Source organism: Dryobates pubescens, chromosome 17, assembly GCF_014839835.1.
Source record: "Dryobates pubescens isolate bDryPub1 chromosome 17, bDryPub1.pri, whole genome shotgun sequence".
NCBI lineage: Eukaryota > Metazoa > Chordata > Aves > Piciformes > Picidae > Dryobates > Dryobates pubescens.
Window position 1 is genome coordinate 21,472,962 of NC_071628.1, and position 7,225 is coordinate 21,480,186.

The following is a 7,225-nucleotide window of genomic DNA, read 5'->3' on the forward strand; positions in this document are numbered from 1 at the left end:
CCCTGCACTGCCAGGGGCTTGGAGGGAGCTGGCAGCTCTCAAACCTTCAGCTTCATCTTGGCACTGAAAGAAATGTGCAGGAGGAGGAGGAGGAATCCTTGACCTCTCTCTCATCTCAGTGAATGTATTTTAATCTCAAATCCTCTGGAAGCTCTTGGGAGCCCTCCCTCATGGCCCTTCACCCTCCTCCCTCTGGCTCTCCTCTGTCCCTTCATCCCTGCTTTCTGTTGCTCACCAGTGTCATGTGAGACTCAGCCCCCTCTCCTCCAGCTGGGCCCAGCGCGGGGACCAGCCAAAGAGGAAATTAAGAAGGTCTATACAGCTCTCTTATTCCAATTACCTCAATAATTAGAGCCTGATCAAGGACATTCCTGCCCCCAAGGATGTCTCCAAGGCAAGAGCTGATAACGAGGCTGGGAAGTCCCAGGGTGTGGTGGGATGGGCTTAAAGCCACCTCTTGTCCTCATGGACAAAGTGATGGGTGCCAGCGTCCCAGATTCCCTGCAGTACCCAGGGGACTGACCCTCATCCCATGCAGGATGTTCTGCAGATGCAGAAGAGGATCCCATCCTCATCCATCCCCCCCAAAAATGTAGAATCATAGAATGCTTTGGGTTGGAAGGGACCTCCAAAGGTCACCCAGCCCAAGCCCCTCTGCAGTCAGCAGGGACATCCTCAACTAGATCAGGTTGCCCAGAGCCCTGTTGAGCCTCACCTTGAATATCTCCAGGGATGGGGCCTCAACCACCTCCCTGGGCAACCTGTTCCAGTGCTCCACCACCCTCATGGTAAGACCCCAAAGTGGGAGAGGCTGTGCAGCTGCACAGCCCCAAATATCCCCATCACCATCTGCTCCTGATAGGAAGGAAAGCTGTCCCTGGGCAACGGCGAGCTGCTGGGGGCAGAGACCCCAGCTGGGTGCAAACCACCTTCTCACACTTGCTTCTGTTGACACCAGGTAGAAATCAAAGAAACTTCCAGGAAACCTCCTCGAGCTCTTGAAGAAACCAGGGACAAGGGCTGCTGAGGCCCTAAAAGGGTGGAGAGCTCCTCTGCAGCCCCCACCACAGCTGCTTCCTGGCGTTGGAGGCACAAAACAGTGGAAAAGCACAGAGCTCCAGATTGCTGATAAGCACCTGGTGACCAGAGCAGGCACGGAGGCTGGGTGGAGGTCCAGTGGTCTGTGTTGCCATGGCGCTGGTGAGGAATGGGGGTCGAGGTGGAGGCTGTGAGGTGCTGTTCTTCCACTTATCACCCCCAAGACTGCTGACCAGAGGAGCTGCACCAAGGTTAAGAAATGTGCTGTGCAAGTGATAAAAGGAGGAACGGTTTGACCACAGGGAAGCAGGGCTTGACCACAGCCCCACCCACACGCTCTGCACAGCAGGAGATAAGGAGGCATGAATAGTGCCCTGATTTTGTTCCTCACTGAGGAGGGGGGATGAGAATTCCACGCCACACAGCGGGGACAGAGCAGGGGGTTTGTACTCCTCACCACCCCCTTGAAAAAGGGACACCTTTTGGTAAGATCTGAGACCTCAGCTACCCGGAGAGCCTCCCCAGGAGATGGAGCTGGTGCTTGCAGCTGGATTTTAGGGCTTTATCGTGCCCCTCATGAAGGCACCTGCGAAGACATTGATCCAGCAGGAATCTCTTCTTCTCCTTTTGAGCTTGGTTTGGAGAATATGGGGGTTGTTAGACGATTTGAGGGGGTGGGAGGGATTTTCTCATCACCACATAAGCATCTGATCCCACTCCAAAGCCTGCCCAGGTACAAGGAGCAAGCCTGAGGCCTTCTCAGAAGGATGATGGATTTAGAAACTCGGGAGCTGTGGCCTTTGTGGGTGGTGGCTGACCTTTAAATCTCACCTCTCCTTGTCACCAAGAGCTCTCCACATACCAGAGCGCAACTTTCTGGGAGACAAAAAAAGAAGAGGGAAAAGGAAGATGCCCCTGGACCACTTTGCCATGGGAAGAGGAGGCAGGCAGGGATCTGGTCCCATGCTGCATCAGGGATCTGGGTACCCCCCAGCCAGCCCCCAGCCACCCTTCCCCATCCCTTGGCCTGCATTATTTTGGATCCTGCACTCCTAAAGTGACTTCACTCTTCCTGAGGGGCACAGATAGCACCAAGACAAATTGGGGAGCTCAGGCTGAAACAAGAAGTGACCCTTTTGGGAGAGCAGCAGTGACCTGAACTCCAAACACTGCCTGGAGGAGGGAGTCTTGATGGCCAGGCTCCCACCCTGAGCACCCTCATCCCTGCACCTGCAAGAAGTGAACCCCAGAAGTGGGAGACCCATGGGCATCTGGGGACGTGTCTGGGCTGGAGGCAGCAGCAATCTGAAGGCAGCAGGTTTCCTGAGTGCGGGGAGGGAGCCCAAGCCTGGCAAACCACAGATTGAATCGTCCAGGCGATAAACCCAAAGATAGACCCCGGCGCTGCCGAGGCTGAGAAGCCTCAGCAGAGAATGGAAAACCACAGGGACAAAATATGACTGATTCAAACCATCACCTACCCTGGGCTCACATCAGCCCCATAAGGCTGCAGGGGCTGCTCCCTATCAGCCAGGTCCTTGGCTTCCCACCAGGTGCTTGCCCACCACGGAGGGTGCAGATGGTTGGGGGGACAAAGAGCTTCATCCATGCCCGGGGTGCATGTTATAGTTTCTGAATTTATTGGCCGGAAATATGATAAAATATTAATATTATTTATTAAATATATATTAAAAAATGTTTTCCCGCGCCAATTCATCCAGGTTCGTTTGCCCAGTGGATAACAAGTTAATTACACACGGTAGCAGGCTAATAAACAGTAGATTAACAGTCTAGAGCAATCAGAACTTGGAATACAGAGGAACAAACTGCAATCTCCCTGCGCACGCCGGGAGCTAAACAGCGCTGCTGCCTCGGGGGGGCACAGACGAACCACCGTCGGGTTCACAACGGAGCAAGCTAAGAAAGAGGTAACAAGCCATAAACCTCAGAAATGACCAGGTAAAACGGCGAATTTGACTCACGAACCGCCGGGCAGTATCCACAGATTTAGACGAAACGAGAGGGCAGGCTGCTGCGGGGAAGGCCCAACTTTACACCGCGAAACAAAGAAGCTAATTGCTCTGAAGATAGGATCGAGTAGGGTGCTTGTCGCCTCCTTGAATCCCATTAACGAACGGGGGAGAGAGGGGACAGAGTTGCAAGCTCTGAGCACAGCGAGCGAGCGAGGTACGAGCGAGCGAGCATAGGAGGCATCACAGTATCACCAAGGTTGGAAGAGACCTCAAAAATCATCAAGTCACCACAGACCTCATGACTAGACCATGGCACCAAGTGCCACGTCCAATCCCCTCTTGAACCCCTCCAGGGACGGTGACGCCACCACCTCTCTGGGCAGCACATCCCAATGACGAACGACTCTCTCGGTGAAGAACTTTCTCCTAACCTCGAGCCTAAACCTCCCCTGGTGCAGCTTGAGACTGTGAGGTCTTGCTCTACAAGTTCCCTTTCCCAAAACGGAAGGGCCCAACGGCACATCGGCCATTCAAACCCCGCCAATCGATTGGCGAGTGACCTGCAGACGCCTGCTCTCATGGCAGCTGACACCTGCGGTCGCCGCTCTGAAACGTGCGGCTCGGCCTCCGGCTTCCACTCCCCTCCAGGCAGCCTTAGCGGCGCCTGCCCATTAGGCTCCTCGACCTCAATCCGGACCCTGTAACAGAGAGGGAGGAGAAACGGGCAGTGGCTCAAAACAGATCTGACTGACTTGCTAATGCCTAATCCAGGACAGTGCATTGGAGCTGGCAATCACAGAATAGTCAGGGTTGGAAGGGACCTCAAGGATCAACCAGTTCCAACCCCTCTGACATGGGCAGGGACACCTCACACTAGATCAAGTTGCTCAGAGCCACATCCAGCCTGGCCTTCAAAAGCTCCAGGGTTGAGGCTTCCACCACCTCCCTGGGCAACCTGTGCCAGGCTCTCACCACCCTCATGGGAAAGAACTTCCTAACCTCTAATCTAACTCTCCCCTCCTCTACCTTGGATCCATTCCCCCAGTCCTTTCACTCCCTGACACCCTAAAGAAGTCCCTCCCCAGCTTTCCTGTAGCTCCCTTCAGATATTGGAAAGCCACAAGAAGGTCTCCTTGGAGCCTTTTCTTCTCCAGACTGAAGAACTCAAACTCCCTCAGTCTGTCTCCATAGCAGAGCAGCTCTAGCCTTCTGCTCATCCTCCTGGCTCTTCTCCGGACACCTTCCAGCACCTCCAGATCTTTCCTGTAATAGGGGCTCCAGAACTGGATGCAGTACTCTAGGTGGGGTCTCACCAGAGTGGAGTAGAGGGGGAGAATCACTTCCTTGACCCTGCTGGCCACACTTCTCTTGATGCAGCCCGGGACACCATTGGCTTTCTTGGCTGCCTTTCCCCAGAAGCCATTTTCTCAAGTGCTTCTGTCTAAGAAAATGTTTAAAAGTTCAAAATAATAATAATAAACAAAAATAAGGCAAAGCAGAAGAGTGATGCCTTTTGAGGCTGCTGTCTACTGTGCTCATGGTGCTGGCAGGTTTGGTGCCTCAGCAAGGAGCAGGTTTGTTGTGGTTCGGCTGATTTTAGTTGCTAATGAAGAGATGAATCACGCAGGAAGTCAAGAGAGAGAGAAGGAAACTCACAGCAAACAAGAGAAGAGAGCAGGTGTTTGAGAAGGGGACAGGTAGAAGCTCCCCCTCCTCTCTGCTCTAGACTCTGAGCTATTTCAAGAAGAGAATATGTGGGAAATAATAATGTCCCTTGTTTGGGAACAAGTCATGGCAAAAGCCAGAAACATGCCCTAGAAATTAGAGGAGGCTGCTGTGAAACCCTTGTGCCCCCATGTCACAGCATGGAGCGGTCTTTTGAGGAGGAAAAGGCCATCACAAACTTGATCATAGGGAGTTAGTGACTTTGAAGGGTGATGGAGCCCTAGAGCAGGCTGCCCAGAGAGGTGGTGGAGTCTCCATCTCTGGAGCCATTCAAAACTCAGCTGGATGCCTTTCTGTGCAACCTGTTCTAGGTGCTTTAGCGGTGGGGTTGGACTAGATGATCTCCAGAGGTCCTTTCCAAACCCCACCTTGCTGAGATTCTGTGATTACAGAAATCACAGACTAAAAACAGATAAAACTGGGGGAAAAAGCCCCAAAACTCCATCAGACCAAAAACTGTGGAGAAGCTTTGGGTGAGGTTTTTATTTTCTTGTAAGAGTTGAGCTGAATAACTGTCAGCATGTCCAGAGAATGGCCACGAGGATGAGCAGAGGGTTTGGAGCACCTCTCCTATGAGGGCATGCTGAGAGAGTTGGGGCTGTTCAGTCTGGAGAAGAGAAGGCTCTGAAAAGGCCTTCTTGTGGCCTTCCAGGATCTGAAGGGGGCTACAAGAAAGCTGGGGAGGGACTTTTGAAGGTGTCAGGGAGTGATAGGACTGGGGGGAATGGAACAAAACTAGAAATGGGGAGATTCAGATTGGATGTTAAGAAGAAGTTCTTCCCCATGCAAGTGGTGAGAGCCTGGCACAGGTTGCCCAGGGAAGTGGTGGAAGCCTCATCCCTGGAGGTGTTGAAGGCCAGGCTGGATGTGGCTCTGCCCATGCCAGGGTGTTTGGAACTGAATGATCCTTGAGGTCCCTTCCAGCCCTGGCAATTCTATGATTCTGTGAGAACTGGCAGTGGAGAAGTCTCCAAGAAGGGATGAGGAAGAAGGACTCTGGCATGGAGTTAAGCTAATGTTGAGCTTAACCATCTTGAGCTTCAAGGGCTTCTCCACCAAGTGGAGCAAATTGCAGCTCGATGCAGTGAGGGAAAAAACCGAACGCTGGTGTTTTTATTGTGACCATAACTCCACCTAATGAGCTTTCCCATCCTCCCATGTGCTGGTTTTAATCCATAATCACTCATAGATATTGCCCATTAATATATAACCGCTAATAATTGGGTGTAATTGTTACATAATGGTGTTACAATCAGACCAAAGAACACCCATCACGGCGGCGCGTGATCGATGAGCTCCAGACAAAGCAATCAGTGTGTAAACACCAGAGCTAAGGGACTGGAAACCCACAGCTGGCTCCTCCCAGCTCCTTATTTTCTTGGCTGCTGCCACCAAACTGCTATAAAGTAAACCAAGCTCGAAGGGGGAAATAATGGTTGGGAGGAGAATTCAAACGTTGGCTTCTTGGGCTTTGTTCAGTAAGGACCTTAATCACCTCTATCAATAATCAGGCACATTCCTAAACCCTGCACTGAACTGGGGCCAAAAGGAGTGTGAGCAGCTTTGGACACCTTGGTGACCTGAAATCATGGACTCATTAAGGTTGGAAAAGATCTCCAAGATCATCAAGCCCAACCATTAATAACCCACAGAGCCCAATCCCCGTCAACAACCACTGTGTTGAGTTTACCTCTAGTAAATGTAAAGCTCATTCCCTTGGGGAAGCTCCAAGGGAACGGTTTTCCTCCCCTGTCTCCTGCCACCTGCCATCTGATGAAGCTTGGAGGTTTGGGTTTCCAGTAAATCCAGGCTCAGATGACAGTGTTTGAGGCACCTGCATGCTGCCCAACTTGGGCTGTGCTGTGAGAAAAGACTATTTGAAAAGTAGAAATCTTTGTTTCTCCTTTAGAAATCGTAGAATCATGGAAAGGGTTGGGTTGGAAGGGACCTTAGAGATCATCTAGTTCCAATCCCGCTGCCATGGGTAGGGACACCTCCCTCTAGAGCAGGTTGCTCAAAGCCTCCATCCATCCTGGTCTTAAATACTTCCAGGGATGAGGCTTCCACAATTTCTCTGGGCAACCTGTTCCAGTGTCTCCCCACCCTCACTGGAAAGAATTTCTTCCTAATTTCCAGTCTCAATCTTCTCTCTTCCAGCTCAAAGCCATTTCCCCTCATCCTGTCACTACAAGGCCTTGTCAAAAGTCCCTCCTCAGATTTCTTGTAGGCCCCCTTCAGATACTGGAAGGCCACAATAAGGTTTCCCTGGAGCCTTCTCTTCTCCAGGCTGAACAGCCCCAACTCACAGTCTGTCCCCACAGGGGAGGTTCTCCAGCCCACTGATTGTCTTTGAAGCCTCCTCTGGACCCACTCCAACAGTTCAATGTCCTTCTGTTGGGTGCTCCAGAACTGGATGCAGTAATACAGGTGAGGTTTTGCAAGAGCAGAGTAGAAAGGCAGAATCGTCCAGTTCCAACCCCCTGCCATGA